This window comes from Palaemon carinicauda, chromosome 22 (genome assembly GCF_036898095.1).
Source record: "Palaemon carinicauda isolate YSFRI2023 chromosome 22, ASM3689809v2, whole genome shotgun sequence".
NCBI classification, from domain to species: Eukaryota; Metazoa; Arthropoda; class Malacostraca; order Decapoda; family Palaemonidae; genus Palaemon; species Palaemon carinicauda.
This window is the reverse complement of record NC_090746.1, coordinates 69,141,813-69,164,677: the sequence shown is the minus strand read 5'-3', so window position 1 is coordinate 69,164,677 and position 22,865 is coordinate 69,141,813. Positions and strand designations below refer to the sequence as shown.

Below are 22,865 nucleotides of genomic sequence, written 5' to 3'. Positions count from 1 at the left end.
CCTACTGCTGCTACCTCCGCGGTCATCTAAGGCACCGGAGGAAGCAGCAGGGCCTACCGGAACTGCGTCACAATTGCTCGCCATTCATTCCTATTTCTAGCACGCTCTCTTGCCTCTCTCACATCTATCCTCCTATCACCCAGAGCTTTCTTCACACCATCCATCCACCCAAACTTTGGCCTTCCTCTTGTACTTCTCCCATCAACTCTTGCATTCATCACCTTCTTTAGCATGTGTAAAGGAAGAGATTACAGTACAGTATACCATATATGTATTTTTAATCTTAAAAATGCATTTGAGAGTACAGAAACAAATATTTCAAATAACAACAGTCAAGGGTAGTATAGTACCATAAACTGTGGTAGTAGAGTAAAAATCTACGAAAGAATAATTCTTGCACAATTCAAGGAATGTGTGGTGGAAATGTTTTATGATACAGTTGAGTTAAGGGAGGACTGAAATTAATGCAGAATACAGATCCTGTTGTCCAAATCAAACTATTGTTCTCTGGTTGGGTAGTTCCATGATCTCTGTATCATTGTCTTCCACTGTCTTGAGGGTACACACGGGCACTATTCTATTATATTTCTCTTGTTTTTTCTTCAACTTTTTATGGATTATATATATATATATATATATATATATATATATATATATATATATATATATATATATATATATATGTGTGTGTGTGTGTGAAAGATATATTTTAATGTTACTGTTTATAAAATATTTTGTAGTAATTGTTAATTCCTTCTCTTGTATTTTATTTGTTTCCTTCCCTCACTAGGTTGTTTTTCTTTACTGATGCCCTTAGGCTTATAGCATCCTGCTTTTCCAACCACCGTTGTAGTTTAGCTTGTAATAATAATGGAAGGAAAATTTAATATATATACGGCTATTTCGTCAAGAATCACAAAGTATTTCATTCCATACGAAGACAATCATTCTGCAGATATTATATAGCCATGACATTTTCGGATTTTTTTCAGTATTAATAAGAAGAAGGTTAATTCATATTGGAAATTTAGATCACTGAAGGTAGTTTCTTCATTATAAAGCTGTTTACATTCTCAAGTATAATATTGCAAAGTGTTGATATGACTGACTATATATTTTACACACGAGTCTTCCTTCGATAAAACGACTATCTGTATTAAAAGCTGTATAGTGATAACAAATCTACGAAATGGAACGAAGGTTTTAACCTGAGGAATAAAGCGCACATAAATTAGGTCTATCTAAATTATTACAAATAACCATGGGGATACTGTAAGCCTAAAACTATTACAATAATAATCCATCTGAGACTTTATGTTGATTCCACCTAAGTAAATCTATTGCCCATATTTTGGTAATGGAAATATATTTGTTATTAAATCTAAGAAAAATATAAGGGCCTGATTTAACTCGTGTAAAAAACTGGCTACTAGCAAATAAGTTAACCTTAAATGAAAGAAAGACATACTTCATTATCTTTTCTCTACGAAGAGTTCCTGTTAACATAAGGGTTGCTATAGGAAATCACACTCTGGATCAGAAGTCCAGTGGTAAATTTTTAGGGATAATTCTTGATAATAAACTAACTTTCTGTGAGCATGTAAATATGACAGTTAATAAAATTGCCAAAGTAATGGGTATCATATATAGATTAAAAGAGTATTTCCCCTTATATATTATAAAACAATTGTATCACTCGTTAGTATCTCCTCACCTAAATTACTGCAATACGGCGTGGGGGAGTAGTAGTAGAAATGTCTTGCAACCATTAATTGTAATTCAAAAAAGACTGGTAAGAATCATAAGCTCCAGTGATTACTTAGCTCATACATCGCCACTTTTCCGGTCTCTCTCGATATTGAAGCTGGAAGACAATTATAAGCTCTCCTTAATGAATATGATGTTCCAAACACTTATTTTGAACAAATTTCCAGATTTAAGACGAAAAATAATTCAGGAACAATCAGTTCATCCATACGGAACAAGAAATTCAAACTTAACTCTTCCTTTCATACGTATTAATAGATGCGAGCAATCCTATCTATACCAAGGTATTAAACTTTGGAATACTCTGCCCGCTTATCTAAAGGCACTGCTTAGCGTTCGGTCTTTTAAGAAATCATATACAAATCTCCTGTTATCTGGGTATTAAGCTTTATTAATAAATATTTATACTTGCCTACCTAACCACATCGCAAGTATGTTTCATTGTTTAGAATATTTTATTTGTAAAACTAGTTCTTTTACTGAGTTTTTTGCTTAATATCTACAATTTTTTCAATGTATATACCATTAGCTTTCATATACCATCTTTCCTTATCATATAAATATGCATTTCCATTTGTTTTTAGGCTAAGATTCTCATTTATATGTATCTATTTGTATACATATGATTATGTATATGTATGCGTACATTTTGTATATCTATATCCATATTTACTTTATTTTTTATTTTTACTTAATTGATGATATTATCTTGTTGTATTATTGCCCGAAGAGCTCTGCTCCACATGGGCTTGGACTGAGTCTTTTTTTCTTTTTGTAAATCTTTGAATGTAAATATCTTTTGTCCAATAAACATTATTATTATTATTATTATTATTATATAAAATCTCATTATTGAAACAAACGGGACCAGTCATGCGTTTTGCCTGTAACAACAAAACAATATAGTATTTCCCTTTCTTTTAATATTTTATATTTTCACTTGCCACTGGTTTTTAATTCCATATAATTAGAGATAATTGAGGATGAGTAAGACTAAAATCTATTTTCAAAGTACAGTATACAGTATTCTCTCTCTCTCTCTCTCTCTCTCTCTCTCTCTCTCTCTCTCTCTCTCTCTCTCTCTCTCTCTCTCTCTCTCTCTCTCTCTCTCTCTCTCTCTCTCTCTCTCTCTCTATATATATATATATATATATGTACAAAAGAATTAAAATGACAATTGAATTTAAACTAAAAAAATTTTGTTTATTGATGAAATTTTCTGGATGCGAATTATACAAAAGGTATCTGCCATGTAGGGTTGCCAGGTTGGCCTTTTTCAGGCCAAAACCTTCAAATTTGACATTTTAAAAAAGTGGTTGGCCGTTAGCAATATCATAAAAAGAAAGCTTTGCCTTAAATGTTTGTTTTTTGCCTATTTACCAATGGGTTGGCCCTTTCAACTTAAAGCTGATTAGAATTTCGCCTTTTCTCACTTAGAAAACTTGGCAACCCTGTGCCATCAATTACTATCTCCAATCTCACGCGACCGCCCTTCGCGTCTACTGCCTTTTCTCCCTCTACGAAATTTGGGATCTTGTTTTTGGGTAAATATCATTATGGTTATCTTATTTTAATCATCAATGGTGTCTAACTGATTGCAAATTACTTAGTACACGCGAATTGCATGCTGGAATTAACTGTCACAAAGATGCTTGCTGTAAATAGGGCATAACATGAAGGGGGTCTTTGTTTACCGCCATTTTATGTACACTGCGAATCCTTCGATTTACAAAATGCTCCTCGTATATTTAACTACACGATATATCATTAAATCACAAAAATAAAACGGAAAAGGTGTTAAGAAAGAATCACGACTGCGCCCACGTTATGCTTACCTCAGCCTTATAGACTAGCCTACCTTATATCTTAAGCAGGCACCTGTTTAGGAATTCTTGAGTATTTTGCGAGTAGATTTATAGCCAAACACGTGAACTATAAGTGGTAAATGTTTGCTGTAGGTTAATAATCATATTGAAGAAAACTATTCAAGTTAAAGACATTAAAATTTTGTATGTTATGACATGAATGAAAGACCATCTACCCTAAGGGGTTTTATTATAGTTACGGAAGGGAGAAGCCTTTCTACTAAGAAATGGGTATTTCCTATAGAAAAATGCATGTTTTCTTTCATCACTTATTTTCACTGCATATAAAAATATTAAAACCTAATCCGCTGATAATAAGGGACACCTATTGGGTGTCTGATAAATAATTGTAAAACGTACCTTTCCTTCCTTATACGTTATTTTCTGGGATGCACAAATTATCTATCCTATCATGTTTTAAACCAAACAAGAGCTACCTGTGACTGGTGCGCAGACTGGGTAGAACTTAAAGAAAATATTGACGAGGTAATAATGTATTTTAGATCAAGAACATCACCTAACCTAACCTAGGAACCTTATCCTTAGCTACGTAATTACCACGACCTCCCCCCTTAGACTACCGTATTCTTAGTTTACCTTGTCCTAACTAACTATATATACCCTAGACTGGGATAAACAACATTTTCCTCTTATAGAAAATCTAATTGGTGAGGGTTTCCAATATAACATCGGTCGGGGTGCATATCATTGGTTGTGGACTTATTTGTAAAGTTGTCTTAGATTTGTCAAACATTTCTCATTATCAATTTGAATATCCTAACCAAACCTTCCAGCCTAACCAGCCTCCACTAACATGATCATCAAATTAATTATATTGTTACTGTATGCATAGCGTTTGTGTAATGATGGACAAGATCTCTGGTGGGTCAATTAAGAGAGTTATTTAGGGTAAGCAATACAACAGAGCGGTTAGACTCCATAAGTTGATATATGAGGCTCTCATGTGACTTGCATGGAAAAGTTTTACTGAATGGCCTGAAAGCCTTTGCAATTCTGTATTGTTTCATTTAGATGAAACTAGCGGTTGTGATGCTGAGGCATGACAACATTTGTGCTGCCTCCTTGAAATCTCGTCTGGCCAATGATTCTTGTCAAACAATCCTGAATTTGTGGAAAAGTTACTTGTACAGTTTGAGGAATGAAAGAGGGACCTCTCTTCATTGTGGAGGATGAATGTTAACATGGTAGAGATGATTTTAGGTAAATTTCTCGAAAGTCAAATTCTCGAACTCAATTGCTCGAAAAATAATTTCTTGAACTATCATTTTCTCGAATCCCATATTTCTCGAAAACTGATATCTATTTTGTCGAAAAAATTGAATGGAAAAAATTTCATGTATTTCAAGGAAAAATTTTGCATTGACAAACATAAATGTTAAAAATTTATTGTAAATGAAGGAATGAAAAAAATACGAAGGTTATAATTTATTTTATCTAAAAAAAATAGTTAATATCCTTTATGACGCAAAAGTGTGATAACAAATAGGTAAGCAGTGTATCGTGCATTATACGTACGGCCGTACATACAGGACATTACAGAATGCTAATAGCCTCTTTATAAATTGGTCTTTGGCGCTTATGGGATACTTTCGATTTTGTTCGAGAAATTTACTTGTTTGTTTTCGAGTAATTGACATTCGAGAAAATGATAGTTTGAGAAATTATTTTTCGGTCAATCGAATTCGAGAAATTTACCTTTGCGCAATTGATTTCGAGAAATTTGCCTGACACCGGTAGAGATACTACTTGGACTCATAAGAGCTAGAAGGAAATTGTAGAGTTTGCATTTAGAAAGTATACAGGAAATGATTACTGGTGTTTTGCATTGGATAAAACTAACTATGCTCATTACCTCCCAGTCCATTTAGCAGAAATGTCTCGGAGAAATGTCCTGAACTTCATTCACATTTCATCAAAGGTGGATTTTCAGTGCAAATTGGGTCATCAGGCCCATTTGGTAGAATTGCTGTAGACCAGACATTGGAAGAAATTATAAACAAGGACACACACAGTAGGAGGAATCAAGGGATTAAAGTTACTAAAAAGTGCACGTACACGGTTTTATGTGACGTCTAAACTTGGCAGAAGCAATGAAGCATCTTGGATCATTGGTCTTATCATGCGGTCAAGGTAGGCTTGGTAATACAGAACTTTAGACATCCAGAATCAAAAGAGATGAAAGTGATGAAAAGGCCATTGAGGATATCTGATTTAGTGATCATATCAACAGGTGTAGCAGCAACACCAGTAATAAGCAAGGATCTTTCAAGTGTTTTTGATAAGGGGAAAGAGGCTTTTAAAACATTTATAGGAAAGTTAGATATGGGTCGTGATTTCCATGACCCTATCAAGGAAATTAACCTACGAATATTTAGCTCTTTGACAAAAGGTACAGTTGTCAAAACCGGTAAAACTAGAGAAGTAGTTTTAATGGCAGACAATCGACTCTGGACAAATACAGGGTCTCGTGACGGTCCGACATTGGGCTTGTTTCGAAGCCTTCTGGCTCCTGTTGCAGTGAGCCTTTGAGCTTTCGCAACCCGGGACCCTTGGGTCCTTGTCTCGCTAAGTCTTTTGGGGGACACCGAACCTTCAGGTTCTCCTAGCACGGGACCTTCGGGTCCAAGTCATGCTGAGTCTTCGGGTTTTCATGGCCCGGAACCTATTGTGTTGAGCCTTCGGGGTCTCGCAACCCAGGTTACTCTGAACTCTTGGGGTCTCGTGGCCAGGAACTTTTGGGTTCCTGTTGCGTTGACCCTTCGTGGTCTCACAACCCAGGTTACGCTGAACTCTCGGGGTCTTGTGGCCCGGAACCTTCGGGTTCCTGTTGTGTTGAACCTTCGGCCTCTCGCAACCCCGGTTACGCTGAGCCCTCGGGTTCTCATGGCCCAGAAACTTTGGGTTCCAGCTGCGCAGAGCCTTCGGGCTCTCACAACCCGGTTATGCTGAACCCTCTGGCTCTTTTTCCTCTGGTTACACGGAGCCTTCTGGCTCGCACAACCCTGGTCATGCAGAGCCTTCGGGTTCTCTTGACCTGCATCACGCTGAGCCTTCAATGTCTTGTGCCACCTGTTACATTGAGCCTTAGGGATCTCGTAACCTGTTGTCTTCGGTCTCCCATTGCGTGGAGCCCTCTGGCTCTCGTTACCACAGTTACGCTAAGCCTTCGGGCTCTTGTAACTGGCGTTACGCTGAACCCATGGGCTCTTGTAACCCTCTTTATGTCGAGCCTTCAGGATCGCATAACACGAGAGTTTTCCCAACTCTCGTCACATTGAGCCTTCCGGCTCTCATTTCATCGGCTACGCTGAGCTTCCGGGCTCTTGTAACCCTCGTGGACCTTCAGGTCCTTGTCACACGGACCCTATGAACTCATGTGACAAAGTTCTTTGCCAATTTTTGAGTTTCCATGACAGAAACCCAGGGTTCTCGTCGTGCTGAATCTCAATTTTGCACAACCAGAGCTTTCAACTGAAAGCTCTATGGTTGACACCCTCCCCCTGGGTTTGGTCATCCAGTCTGCTCATTCCTATGCTGCGTCACGCGGCAGAATAGCGTCGCATGACGAAGAACCGTTACGTGACATGTAACATCGCTCTACACTCCCAGCTGGTTGCTGTGTGTCTTTTGCTTTGGACAAATCACCACTGTCACCTCCCCCACCCCTCCCACTATCTAGCAGTTGGGTTAGCAGATTGTTCATGATTGTCTCTCGTGACCGAGAAAGCCTCACCTTTTGCGAAATCAGCATCAATATCGCTACTGCCATGATGTAAGCATAGCAGAAAGAATTTTACATTCCAGTTCAATTCCTTCTGGCAGGTCTTTGCATGTATTAGACGGTAGTTGTTTTTTTGAATAGCGAGAAAGAGTTCGATGTACGGTATGTGTTTCTTGAGCAAACCCTCACATACTAGACTATATCCATTATGGGAAACTCTCGTCCCTGAGAAGTTTTATATAACTTCAACAGTCGTTCGTTAATATTCCATAAAAATCTATAAGAACCTTAATGTTATTCCCACAAACTCGGTTTCTACCGATTTGTTCGATTCTCGTTTAACACGACAGACTTGTGAGACATTTTATGTTTTTACTCCAACAAGGTTATTGTCTCAAACCTTTAGTCCTAAGGGAGCAGTGTTAGCTTACATTTATGAATGGTAGCAACAAACTTAGTAGGTTGGCCAGGGCACCAGCCACCCGTTGAGATACTACCGCTAGAGAGTTAGGCCTATGGGGTCTTTTGACTGGCCAGGCAGTAGTACATTGGATCCTTCTCCCTGGTTATGGTTCTTTTTCCCTTTGCCTGACACACATACCGAATAGTTTGTCCTATTCTTTACACATTCTCTTCTGTCCTCATACACTTGACAACACAGATTACCAAACAATTCTTACTGCCCTGTAATTGTTCAGTGGCTACTTTTCTCTTTGTAAGAGTAGAAGAGACTTTAGCTTTGGTTAGCAGCTCTTCTAGGAGAACTCCAAAATCAAACCATTGTTCTCTAATCTAAGGTAGTGCCATAGCCTCTGTACAATGGTCTTCCACTGTCTTGGGTCAGAGTTCTCTTGCTTGAGGTTACACTTGGGCACACTATTCTATCTTATTTCTCTTCCTCTTGTTTTGTTAAAATTTTTATAGTTTGCAAAGGAGATATTTATTTTAATCATGTTGCTCTACTTAAAATATTTTTCTTTGTTTCCTTTCCTCACTGAGCTATTTTCCCTGTTGGAGCCCCTGGTCTTATAGCATCCCGCTTTTCCAATTAGGGTTGTAGCTTAGCAAGTAATAATAATAATAACTGCTCATTACATTTACAAATGTTACAAACCCCCGCCCATTAGGGTGCCAGACACCTTTGTCAGTGTATGAACGCTTGCAAGCCCTGCCCACAAGGAGGATAGGCAAACCAATTGAGAAATGCACATCGTTCCGGGGGATGTTGATGAGGGAGAGGTCTAACTGCCTGACTTATGGTCGTGGTTCTATCACGCCCCAGTTTACTATACCGACACTCATAGAGTGAGCGAGCTGGGTTTATTATTATTATTATTATTATTATTATTATTATTATTACTTGCTAAGCTACAACCCTAGTTGGAAAAGCAGGATGCCATAAGCCAAGGGGCTCCAACGGGGAAAATAGCCCAGTGAGGAAAAGAAAAAAGGGAAATTAAATTTTTTAAGAAGAGTAACATTAAAATAAATATCTCCTATAAAAATACACAAACTTCAACAAAACAAGAGGAAAAGAAATACTGTAAGATAACAGGGTGTGCTCGAGTGTACCCTCAAGCAAGAGAACTCTAACCCAAGGCAGTGGAAGACATGGTACAGAGGTTATGGCACTACCCATGACTAGAGAACAATGGTTTGATTTTGTAGTGTCCTTCTCCTAGAAGAGCTGCTTGCCATAGCTAAAGAGTCTCTTCTACCCTTACCAAGAGGAAAGTAGTCACTGACAATTACAGTGCAGTAGCCCCTTGAGTGAGGAAGAATTGTTTGGTAATCTGTGTTGTCAGGTGTATGAGGACAGAGGAGAATATCTAAAGAACAGGCCAGACTATTCAGTGTGTGTGTAGGCAAAGGGAAAATGAACCGTAACCAGAGAGAAGGATCCAATGTACAGTAGTACTTTCTGGCCAGTCAAAAGACCCCAAACTCTCTAGCGGTAGTATCTCCTGGCATTCCATGCATCCTTTTTTTCTCTGGTATATTTAGCAATAACTATGCCTTAGAAATGGTGCTATAGGAGCATTTCACAGGGCGACACAGGTTCCTCGCCCAGAAATGGATTTTTCCTTCGTCAAAATCCCTTTTTTCAATATTTAACTTAGCCGGTGATTATAATAGCTGCAACTCTGTTGCCCGACAGAACTCTACGGTAAAAACTCGCCAGCGATCGCTACACAGGTTGCGGGTGTGCCCAACAGCGCCATCTGTCGTCCAGATACCCAGTACTCAATGTAAACAAAAGACTCAATTTTCTCTCTGTCGAGCTGTCGACAAGACGTACTTACTCGCTGTTGCTAAACTGGAGTTTTTTCACAACTAATTGGTGAAGTACTTTATTCTAGTTTTGAGCTTTCGCTATGCAGGTGTTTTATCTTCATCTTAAATCTTGAATTCGTTTTGGATAGATTTAATTATGGTGACAAAGAGAGTATGGGCTTTCTTTCACTTTTAAATGGCCGACCCTTCCCTTAGACGGAAGTGTGTTTAGGCTTTTAGTAATTATATCACGTTATAGATTTTCCTCTATATATTTTATATCTCTCCGCCTTTATTAGGCCTCTTCGATTAACTTTCCATTTATTATAAACATATAAAATAATTTTAATGTTTTGTTTATATAGACCTTTCCTGAGAGTAGGCGGTCCTAACTTGGAAACCGAAGTTAATCAACGTTGAGCCCTTTATATCGTAATTAGCTTTTAAAGAGCTAAGGATTTAAAACTTTTTAAATGTAATATTTTATGAAAGAATTTCTTTGATAGTCTTCGTACTGTTTTCAAAGATGAACTAACGTTTAGTTTATTTATGCTACGCAGTTGTTGACGTTCAGGACGTTCAACATGCGCTCTATCGTTACTATAGAGAGAGAGTGTATCACGGTTTCACTTTGCAGTAAGAGTAAATCGATTCTGACGTTTTGTTCATTCTTTCTTAGCTTAAATGTTTTAAATTCTATTTTAAAGGAACTTTTTATTTGAAAAACCTTTCAGTTTTTTCCTTTAGTCAAATAACATGTTTTTGTGACGAAATATAATTGGGCTCTTCTCTTAGGTGCGAAATCAAGAGAGAGAGAGATAGAGACGGAGGGAGAGAGAGGAGAGAAAACGTTCCATTCAAGCGGGTGACGTTGTTCTCGTGTTACTCTCGTCCCTAGTCGCTGTAAGGGGAGGAAGGATAAAACGTTTTAGTTTTTTATTCTCGTCCCCAGGCTATGTGCGGTGAGAGATTGAAAACGTAGTTATATGAACTAGTGTTTAGTCTCTTTCCCAGCCACTGATTTTTTTATCTTAAAATATGTTTTCTGTTTTTTGCTGGTATTAATGAGCTTGCATTATACGACTGATTTCGCAATTACTACCTTTTAATGAAGGGTAGAATTGCGTGTTTCAGGTAGAAATCAGTAAAAGTTTCGATTTCAGTGAAATAAGTGCAAAACAGAAAATCGAAGTGATAAAGTGATATGCGCAAAGTGTTACAGTGTTGCGTCCGAGGGTTCGTCTGTTCGTGCCTGTCGTTCACCTAGTCCGGGACCTCTTACATGCTCCCAAGCCCAGGGGAGAAGTAATGTCAAACGACTTATGGGTTCGAGAGGCCTTGACCAACGAACAGACGTTTTCCCTCTATGGTATCGGGTGTATCTTACCAAGATCTCCCCTACCATAAAACGAGAGAGACGTTGTTTCTCCTCGTCATCCGAAGACTTTTCGCATAAGAAACCTGTCACAAGGTTTCGAAGCCCTTAAGCGAAAGTCAGTCCTTTCAGGACAGGTCCAGCGTCCTGGTTACAACCATTAGGACAGCTCTGACCCTATGCAGTCATCGGATAACTGCTCGCCGCCTAACAAAAGCGTAACACAGACTCAGAGAGTCTTTTTTTGTAGGCAAAGTGTTGCGGTCACAGACGTTACCCTCGTCTCTTACCACAACCATTTCCGTTGATCCTTAATGGGTTGTATGGCAAGACATGCAGTATATGCTTGCCTCCCTTATGGAAGACTATTCTGCCGATTAGTCCGTTGAGTCTAGCCGTTTATCTCATCGATATCCTGGCTTTCAGCCAACCTAACGTTCCTTTGTGCTTACTGTTGACGTTGGCGTAGCTTAGTCACGTCAGTCAGGTTGTTTAGAACCACACTCGATGCGGTCTCGTGTGGTTTTTCAGCCGCATTTGGACGTTAGGCCACTTGCTGATGCTCCTGTTGACGTTCAAGACGTTCACTAACAATCGAAGTTGACTTGTTTTGACGCTGTGCGTCAACCTCCGCATTCTAGAGTTGTTTTGACTGCTCAGTCTAGGCAGTCAAAGCAGTCTCGAGTGGACGCTGTGCGTCCTCACGCACCTGTTGTGGTTGACAGTTCAGTTGTTGACAGTTCACAGACTGTCAAGCAGTTACATGACGTTGCGTTCTGGTCCGCTACTAATGCACCAGTGAGTGTGGACTCTGCTTGTAAAGCATTGCCACCACGGTAGGTCTCTCCCTTGCTTGAGACTCAGCTTTTATCGGACAAGGTTCCTGTAGATGAGGAAGTTGCTGTTCACCCTACTACTGATATTCCCTTGAGGACTCTGTCAGATGGAGAGGAGCCTAAAGCTGCTTAGCCTCCTATGGACTTTAATTAAATCATGATGATTTTTTTTAAGGATCTTTGTCCGGATCTTTTTGTAACTGCTGCTCCTCGTTCGCCTAAACGTCAGAGCTTACACTAGGCCTAGCTACTTCGAAGCCGTTGTTTTTAAGCTAGTGCTCTCTCGCTCTCCTAGAGAGCTTTACGTTGGCTAGGCGACTGGTTTTTCACCAGGAGGAGTTTGGGGGATACAGCCTTTGCTTTCCCTTCTTTAAACTGGTTTATAGAGCGAGAGTCTGATATGACACGAGAGAAGTTCTCGGCTTGGGAGTTCATGCTTCTGCCCAGATAGACTTCTCAATTCTCGTAGACTCTCCCTGGCGCCTGGCCAGGAGACGCTCCAAGTTGTTTGCAGGTCAACTTCACAGCTGTTTTCGAGCCTTTGAAGTTTTGCTGTACAATTATGTCACGCATAACAAGGCTTTCAGGGATGGTAAACGGTACCGCCTCAGTCGCTAACCCCGTCTGTTGCCACACCTGCTCCCGTAGACCTTAAATGGGCTTTGCTGCAAGACATGCAGTCCAAACTTGCGTCCTTGATAGAGGACTTTAATGCGGAGAAGGTTGCTACCGAACCTTCTGGCCAACAACCTTCCAACCGGTCGGTTGTGCGCCCTGTTGACGCTGAGGTAACCTACTCGCGTCTGCCAGTTGAGGTGGTTCCTCCACCGATGCGACCCAGTGTGGGTTGCCAGCCGCACGTTGACGTTAAGCGACGCTCGGAGGTGGTTGTTGACGTTCAGGACGTTCAACAACCAGCAGAGGTGACTTGTTTTGACGCAGTGCGTCAACCTCAGCAACCCGGTAGGGTGTTGACTGCACAACCCAGACGGTCTAGACAGTCTCGGGTTGACGCTGTGCTTCCTCGCGCACCCATGGTTGTTGACAGTTCACAGACTGTGCAGCAGTTCCATGATATTGTGTCCGGCTCCGTCACGCATCCACCAGTGCGACCGGACTCAGCGAGCCAGACGTTGCCCACTCCGTTGCCGTTTCCTCATCAGTTTTCGGATGAGGAACCCTCTGATGAGGATGTTGCTGAACAACAAGACGATCAGCCCCCAGAATAGATCAAGTCCTGCTATCCATCCAGAAGATGCTGAAGAAGGAACGCTGCTCAGTCAGGCTGTGGATGAGTCTGGTAGGGACGCTGTCATCCGTGGAACAATTTGTGTCACTAGGAAGACTATACCTCCGTCCTCTTCAATACCATCTAGCTTTTCACTGGAAAAAGGACAAGACGCTAGAAGCGGTCTCGATCCCGGTTTCCGAAAAGATAAAGTCTTGTCTGACTTGGTGGAAGGACAATATCAACCTAAGAGAGGGTCTTCCCCTGGCTGTTCAGACTCCCAATCACGTTCTCTTCTCGGACGCATCGGACGTGGGCTGGGGCGCGACACTAGACGGTCGGGAATGCTCAGGACTGTGGAACTCGAGTCAGAGGAGCATGCATATCAACTGCAAGGAGCTGTTGGCAGTACATCTGGCCTTGAAAAGCTTCAAGTCTCTCCTTCGAGGCAAAGTGGTGGAAGTTAACTCGGACATCACCACGGCCTTGGCGTACATCTCCAAACAAGGAGGTACCCACTCACTGACGTTGTACGAGATCACAAGGGACCTGCTCATCTGGTCAATAGGTCAAGACATCTACCTAATAACGAGGTTCATCCAAGGCGACTTGAACGTCATAGCAGATTGTCTCAGTCGGAAAGGGCAAGTAATTCCAACCGAATGGACCCTCCACAAGGATGTGTGCAAGAGACTTTGGGCCACTTGGGGTAAAACCATCCATAGATCTCTTTGCAACCTCGCTGACCAAGAGGCTTCCAATCTATTGCTCTCCAGTCCCGGACCCAGCAGCAATACATATAGATGCTTTCCTCCTAGATTGGTCACATCTGGATCTCTACGCATTCCCACCATTCAAGATTGTCAACAAGGTACTGCAGAAGTTCGCCTCTCACGAAGGGACAAGGTTGACGTTAGTTGCTTCCCTCTGGCCCGCGAGAGAATGGTTCACCGAGATACTTCGATGGTTAGTAGACGTTCCCAGTAGTCTTCCTCTAAGGGTAGACCTTCTACGTCAGCCACACGTAAAGAAGGTACTCCAAAGCCTCCACGCTCTTCGTCTGACTGCCTTCAGTCTATCGAAAGACTCTCGAGAGCTAGAGGCTTTTCGAAGGAAGCAGGCAGTGCGATTGCTAGAGCAAGGAGAGCTTCCATTAGAGTCTACCTATCGAAGTGGGAAGTCTTCCGAGACTGGTGCAAGTCAGTTTCTGTATCCTCGACCAGTACCTCTGTAGCTCAAATAGCTGTTTTTCTCTTTTACCTGAGAAAAGGACGATCCCTTTCAGCTCCCACTATCAAGGGCTACAGAAGCATGTTGGCATCGGCCTTCCGGCATAGAGGCTTAGATCTTTCCAAACATAAAGATCTGCAAGACCTCCTTAAGTCTTTTGAGACCACCAAGGAGCGTCGTTTGGCTACCCCTGGATGGAATTTAGACGTGGTACTAAGATTCTTCATATCAGACAGGTTGGAGCCGTTACAATCAGCCTCCCTGAAAGATCTCACTCTTAAGACTCTTTTCCTGGTATGCTTAGCCTCGGCTAAAAGAGCCAGTGAGATTCATGCCTTCAGCAAGAACATAGGATTTTCGTCAGAAAAAGCCACTTGTTCGCTACAACTTGGTTTTCTAGCCAAAAATGAGCTGCCTTCTCGGCCTTGGCCTAAATCTTTCGATATCCCCAGCTTATCGGAGATCGTAGGCAATGAACTAGAAAGAGTCTTATGCCCTGTTAGAGCTCTTAAGTTCTATTTAAAGCGTACTAAACCTTTACAAGGCCAATCTGAAGCTTTATGGTGTTCAGTTAAGAAACCATCCTTGCCTTTGTCAAAGAATGCTTGGTCAGACTTTATCAGATTGTTAATACGAGAAGCTCATTCACATCTGAGTGAGGAAGACCGAACTTTGCTTAAGGTGAAGACGCACGAAGTTAGAGCTGTAACAACTTACGTGGCCTTTAAGCAAAATATATCTCTGCAAAGTATAATGGACGCAACCTATTGGAGAAGCAAGTCAGTGTTCGCGTCACTTTACTTGAAAGATGTCCAGTCTCTTTACAAGAACTGCTACACACTGGGACCACTCGTAGCAGCGAGTGCAGTAGTGGGTGAGGGCTCAACCACTACAATTCCCTAATTCCATACCCTTTTAATCTTTCTCTTGAAATGTTTTTTATTGTTGTTTTTTGGGTTGTCCGGAAGGCTAAGAAGCCTTTCGCATCCTGGTTGATTTGGCGGGTGGTCAAAGTCATTTCTTGAGAGCGCCTAGATTAGGGGTTTTGATGAGGTCCTGTTGTATGGGTTGCAACCCTTGATACTTCAGATCCTAGGGGTCGTTCAGCATCCTAAGAGGATCGCGAGGCTCCGTAAGGAAGACGTACTTAAAAGGCAGAGAAATTGTTCAAGTCGACTTCCTTACCAGGTACCTATTTATTTTGTTTTTGTTATTTTGATAACTTCTAAAATGAAATAAAAACTCTTAGCTCATAATAATGTAAACATATATTGCTGGTCTCTACCCACCCCCCTGGGTGTGAATCAGCTATTATAATCACCGGCTAAGTTAAATATTGAAAAATGTTATTTTGATAATAAAATAAATTTTTGAATATACTTACCCGGTGATTATAAATTAAAGGACCCTCCCTTCCTCCCCAATAGAGACGCAGTGGAACGAGGAGAAAATTGAGTCTTTTGTTTACATTGAGTACTGGGTATCTGGACGACAGATGGCGCTGTTGGGCACACCCGCAACCTGTGTAGCGATCGCTGGCGAGTTTTTACCGTAGAGTTGTCTGTCGGGCAACAGAGTTGCAGCTATTATAATCACCGGGTAAGTATATTCAAAAATTTATTTTATTATCAAAATAACATTTTTGGTGGGCATATGTGCTCACATCTTAAAAAAAATACTACAGCTAGTCAATGATAAAAAATTCCTTGTACAATATTGTTGCCTCAACCTGGCTCACATTAGTTTTAAACTTTAAATGGGATGCAAAGAATATGCATGGGCAGGTACATATGCGTGCAGGCAATCTTTCTGCCGACAAGGGCTATACACCATCTTACAATTAGAACTCCGTTCTAATAAGTTGTATGTGTTGATGGCTATGTCCCTTAGGGGAAAACAGATTACAGTGAACCCTCGTTTATCGCGGTAGATAGGTTCCAGACGCGGCCGTGATAGGTGAAAATCCGCGAAGTAGTGACACCATATTTACCTACTTATTCAACATGTATATTTTGACTTTTAAAACCTTCCCTTGTACGTAGTACTGTTAAAAAACTACCTTTTAATGTACAGAACACTTAATGCATGCACTACAGTACCCTAAACTAAAACAGGCACAAATATTAAAGGTGATTTTATATCATGCGTTTCCTAAACACGCTAAAAAGCACGATAAAAAATGGCAACCAATGTTTTGTTTACATTTATCTCTGATCATAATGAAGAAACAAACTGGAAGTAGAGCTTTGCTTATTACCCAGACATATTTCCCATACTTTTCCCTTAGAACTACATCACATCTTCCTACTTTATATATACAGTACCCGACAAAAATATGCGACCACTCGGCCCCATGGTCGCATATTTTTGGCGAAAAAAGAATCATGTTTCTCGAGGGTGAATAAAATTCGCCCATGAAATGCGACTCCACGGTGACGTCACAGAATGCCTCCTGGCCTTCCCGCTACCTGAGAAAGCCCCTCAGTCTCTCTCTGTTAATGGCGGTGCGCGGTTCTCTTGCGCGTGCTCTTCCCTTACCACCCCTTGGATTATCGCAGTTGTTCGGTGGTTTTTGGTGCTAGTGACTGTACTATGGCACCTACAAAGGATTTAACCAGTGATTGTATTGCGCAAATAGTGGGACTAAAGGTTGCAGGCCATACAATTAAAGAAATTTGTAATTTTACTGGTGCGGGGCCGACGAGTGTGAAGAAGTACATTCGCTTATGGCGCGAGGGTGGGTGTAAACAAACACCGAAAGTTAAACAACGGCCTGGCCGTTCTAGGAAAACTTCTAGACGTGCTATTAGCATTTTGAAACGTACTGTGGAATCACAAACGTCTACCACAGCTAGAAAAATAAAGGAGGAGAATCCTGGAGTGTTTTCTGGTGTGTCTGTGAGAACAGTGTCACGGCGGTTGAACGAGTTAGGGTACAACAGCTTCAAGCGCACAAAGAAGCCTCTCATTACAAAGAAGCAGCGGGTAAAGCGGTGTGATTTCGCTAAGAAATACGGACAGTGGAGTGAGGATCAGTGGCTGAGGGTTTTGTGGTCAGATGAGGCTAATTTTAATATTACCTGTAATAGAAATTCACGAGTGTACCGTCGTAAAGGTAGTGACCCGTTAGATCCCCGGTACATTGAGAGTACCGTTAAGCACCCTGATACGCTTATGGTTTGGGGTTGTTTTAGTGGACTTGGCCTTGGTAAGCTTGTTTTTTTACCCCCTAATGTTCGTGTGAACAAAGAAATTTATTTGGACCTCCTTGCTGAACATTTGCACGAATCTTTCGAGATAACAGGTGCACAGGTGTTCCAGCAAGACGGTGCACCTTGCCACACTGCTCGTGTTGTCAAGGATTGGTTGTCAGTGTGTGATATACCAATCATAGACGATTGGCCAGGTAGCTCTCCAGATATTAACCCCATAGAAAATCTCTGGAGCATAATTAAAAAGGACCTTCAGTCGAAAGACGTCAGCTCTCTGCCGCGTTTGGAAGCAGCCATCCGAGAGTCGTGGGCCAATATACCTCCACAAACCCTCCGTAACTTGGCTTTGTCAATTCCAAAACGTCTAAAGCAGGTGTTGAAGAGGAAGGGTGGTCCAACAAAATATTAATCAAGGTAATTAAAACTTTTTATTATGTTTCATTCCCATTATGAATGTACGTAATCATTTTTTGTTGTGTTTTTACGGGGGGTAGTCGCATATTTTTGTCGGGTACTGTATATATATATATATATATATATATATATATATATATATATATATATATATATATATATATATGTGTGTGTGTGTATATATATACAGTGGTACCTCTACATACGAATTTAATCCGTTCCAGAACCAACTTCGGATGTAGAAAATGTTCGGATGTAGAAACGAATTTTCCCATAAGAATACATGGTAATTCATTTAATTCGTTCCTCAGCCTAAAAACCCATAATAAATCCTTAATAAATGGCTACACATAATTACACATAACAATAACATTACTGCATAATATGTAAGAAGCATGTAAAAAAGATACTTATAAAGAAATAATAAATAAAAAATGTGTTTTATTGCCACTTTACCTTAGAGACAGGCCAACGCAGGTGTAGGATTTGCTACGCCGGAGACGGACGATCGGCGAGAAGGTAGACATGGTGTTAACATGTTCTTTAAATAAATACTCTCTCTCTCTCTCTCTCTCTCTCTCTCTCTCTCTCTCTCTCTCTCTCTCTCTCTCTCTCTCTCTCTCTCTCTCTCTCTTGTTCTTCTTCACTGTTAGTGTTAGAGACGTCTATTAATTTTAACTGAGAGAGAGAGAGAGAGAGAGAGAGAGAGAGAGAGAGAGAGAGAGAGAGAGAGAGAGAGAGAGAGAGAGAGATTTTAAGCAAAAATGAGAGATTGAACAAAAATGAGAGATTAAACAAAAATGTGTTGTGTACATATGATTTTTAACAGTGTTAACGAGTTGAAAGACAGTTAAATGTAACTAAAAAAACAATATCAGCGAATCTGAATTCCTTTATTAACTAAAACAAATATTGATACAAACACACTCGTGTGCGTATGCGCAAACACACACACACGCACGAGGAGACACGATCGGTGAGTAGGTAGAGATGGTGACTGCGATAACATACCGTAACTTAAACTACGGAAATTTTAATCTAACTTAGCTTATTTATTTTTTTTTATTTTTATATTTCATATTTTTTACATTTTTTTTCTTTTGATTTTTTTATTTTCATCACTTTCAGTGACGAGTTACGGTATGTTATCGCAGTCACCATCTCTACCTCCTCCCCGACCGTCTCTCTTACTGCGTAGCAATTCCTGTTTTAGTTAATAAAGGAATTCAGATTAGCTGTTATTACTTTCTTAGTTACATTTAATTGTTTTTCAACTCGTTGACGCTGTTAAAAATCATATGTACTCTAAACACATTTTTGTTTAATCTCTCTCTCTCTCTCTCTCTCTCTCTCTCTCTCGGAAAAAAATAATAGACGTATCTAACACTATAACAGCGAAGAAGAGAGAGAGAGAGAGAGAGAGAGAGAGAGAGAGATTTTATTTAAAGAAAATGTTAATGCTATGTTTAGAGAGAAACAGAAAAAGAGAGAAGTCTTATTTAAAAGAGCTTGTTAATGCTATCATGGTTTTCTTTGCTTCACTTTTTTCTTTCTTTCTTTTCATCACGCTGGCCCTTCTCACAAATGATCGTTGCCAACAATCTCTTTGTCCTTTATCCCTATCAACAAAAGGCGTTCTATCTCTTCCAGGGTATTGCTAAGATGTCTTGTAATAATAGTGATCCCCTTCGATGGTTATTTGCTTTAATGGCTGCCTTCAGCTTGATGATCCTCGAGATAATAGGCCTATTCCGGCCATATTGTTTAGCCATACAGTATCACTCACATGCACACTGCTCTCATGTTTTTCTATAATTTCTTGCTTCAATTCTAATGAAAGAATTGCCTTCTTCCTGTACTGAAACTTAGCTTCTTAGGCACCATGATTATAGGTAAAATCAAAAAGGAAATGTGAGAAAAGGAAGAAAATAAGCACTGTTAATAACAGACCAAACAGAGGACAACCACACGATACACACATGAAAAGAGAACTGAGCACTCGACGCTCAATGGCGTAATGTTTACTTCGTGTGTCGAAATAAAATTCGGGTGTAGAGTCAAAAATTTGCTCGAATTTTACTTCGGATGTTGGAAAATTCGGATGTAGATACGTTCGTGTGTAGAGGTTCCACTGTATATATATATATATATATATACATGTATACACATATACATACCTACATATATACATACATACATATATACATACCTACATATATACATACATACATATATACATAAATACATGCATACATATATATATATATATATATATATATATATATATATATATATTACTGTATATATATGGGTTATGGAAAAAATCCGCGAAGTGGTGAATCCGCGATGGTCGAACCGCGAAGTAGCGAGGGTTCACTGTATACATTACTCATCTACCTTCCCGCAACTAGACATACTGTGTATGTGGTTTGTTTTCATAGGCAGTTCCTTCATTTCTTTCTGATTGAAGGTCTTGGTTTTTAAAAAAATACATGGACCAAAAACTTCTCATAAGCAAGTCCGTTTCTTAGAAGGTTTTTCGTCTTTCATAAGGAGAAAATCTCGGTTACAAACGTTTTCAACGTTCTCCAACCGAGTTCCGGACACGACTATAATTCGGGCTATACCTGTATGTTCGTCCGGCTCCCCGGTCTGTGTTACTGTTCTGTTGATAGACTTAGGCACATATTACCTGTCCAACAATAGATTGAAGATTCGTCTCAATCTTATTCTTTGGGAGTAGTTGGGTGCGTTCGGTAGCTACCAATCAGTATCTTGTATGAAAAGCAATTTTTAAGGAGATTTGCTGTACAGTAATAATATAAGCAGTACTGGCTACCTAGTTTACCGATTTGTATCATTCTTACTCGGCCAACCCCTACTAGATTAGTGGCAGTTGGAGGGATGATAAGATCTTCCCCGTCCTTCATAGAAGTATGCAATCAGTTGCACGTCTCGACATCAACTCGAGAAGTTTTCTTGCTACACAATCTCCCGACCCCTTGGGACGTACTGAGGAGCATTGACTTTCACTTGAGTACCAAGGTCGCTTGTTCCACTCAAGGGAACTTGCTAGCCCATAGGTGAGGGGAACAACAGTCACAATCCCGGGGGATTGTTGACCACCGTACGGGGTAATTGGTTGACCAGGTAGTCGAGTGCCTTTCCCATTTTTCTGATGATCGTGGGGTGGATGGAATATACTGTATAGCGCAGTTTCTTGCATACCTTCGGGAAGAAATGGTTCTATTAGTTTCAGCAGTCAAAGGTTACTGCTCAGCCTTGAGTTCAGCCTTTAAACTGAGAGGAGTAGATATTTCCTCCTCGGAACTTTCCTCACTCATACGGAGCTATGAGATTTCTTGTCACCAGTTGGAACCGAGACCTCCTTGGAATGTGGTTCGAGTACTTCAATCCGTGAAGCGCCCTTCCTATGAACTATTCCGCCAGGCAACAGATCGCCACCTCACAATGAAGACGGTATTCTTACTCGCTTTGTCCTCGGCCAAGAGAGTAAGTGAGATGCATGGTCTATCTTCCGACGTCTCCCACTCAAGGAGATGGGGAGAAGTAATCCTCAACTTTGTCCCTGAGTTTAGAGTTTATTGCTGACTCAAAATCCAGACCCTAGGTTCGGCCCATTCCAGATAGAGAGTCTGCATTTTGTAACCGAAGACCCAGACCAACTGGTACTTTGTCCAGTAAGGAGTCAGGTGTTACCTAAAGAGAACATCAGCTGCTCGCCCCTTTGCATCGTCACTGTTTGTCAGCACCGGGAAGGTCATGGGGAGGGTCATGAGGAACACCATCTCCTCGTGTATCCGTAAGGTTATTGAGTTTGCACTCAGAGCTGACCCTCCCACCAAATGACCTAGAGCTCATGATGTCAGGGACATAGCAACATCCCTGGCGTTAGAGAAAAACTACTCTGTGGCGCAGGTATTGCAAGCGGCCGTGTGGAAGCGTCAGACGACCTTCACTGCCCACTACCTGCAGGACGTAAACCACAGGAACATAGAAAAGCTTTACATTGGGCCTGTGTTAGCTGCACAAGTGGTCTAAACACCTCAAGCTCCTTGATGGACAAGTAGCTGGGGGTTGAGGGCTAAGGTTACCTGGGTTACTCTGGGGTGAATTATTAAGAAGACTGACTCTCTTCTTCCTCCCACCCCTTGGGGGGGGGGCACACAGCACCATGGTACCCAGCACATCTGACCTCCCCCCTCTGCAGGTAAGACTCATTTCAATGTGTATCCTAAGTACTGTATAGAAATAATACTTGTTACGTTCCCCAATTCTCCTACGAGGGAGGCTATTGGGTAGTCTTAGTACTTTTTCTTTACGATCAGAGTTCCCACATTAAAAGACTGGCTACATTGCTAGTATCACAAACACAGCTTCCTGCTGGCTGTTAGTAGTGCATGGCACAAGATTTAGCGAGGGCAGGGTTCCTACTACTTTCGGTCTTAAATCAAGGTAGAGAGAACCCCTGGTCAATGCCAAGGTCAGTTGGTTTGGACTCTCACCCTCCCAAAGATGAATCACTCTGAAGGGGACCGTCTGCTGTGTCTTCCATAGAAGGGGACCGTCTGCTATGTCTTCCATTTTTTTCTATTTGTTCAAAATATACCATTTTTATATATGTTTTAGACATATATAATGCCTTCATATAAAAATTTCAAGTCATTTGATCAAAAACTTGATTTATTAGCAAAAATCATGATTTAAAAAAGATTTGTTCCGACAGATACAAACCTTCGCTATTTATTAGGGTATTACTTTCGGCAATGCTGAAAACCAGCCAAGACAATTTTAATGAGGGATAATTACCCCATCCGCTAGTTAGCGGGAGGGGGTTGGGGTAGACTAGCTGGTTACTTGCTTATCAAGCAAACTCTCGGTCAGAAGCAAATACTTCCATA

General features: G+C 40.8%; 1 protein-coding gene across 1 annotated transcript in view; it reads left to right on the top strand.

Moving 5' to 3' along the window:
• The first annotated feature begins 3,193 nt into the window (after positions 1-3,193).
• Positions 3,194-22,865, top strand: part of LOC137616532 (putative protein MSS51 homolog, mitochondrial) — a 92,424-nt gene continuing 72,752 nt past the window's right edge. Inside the window, exon 1 of the mRNA XM_068346373.1 lies at positions 3,194-3,311. The gene's annotated coding sequence lies outside the window, so the exon portion shown is untranslated. The remainder of the gene's footprint in view (positions 3,312-22,865) is intronic.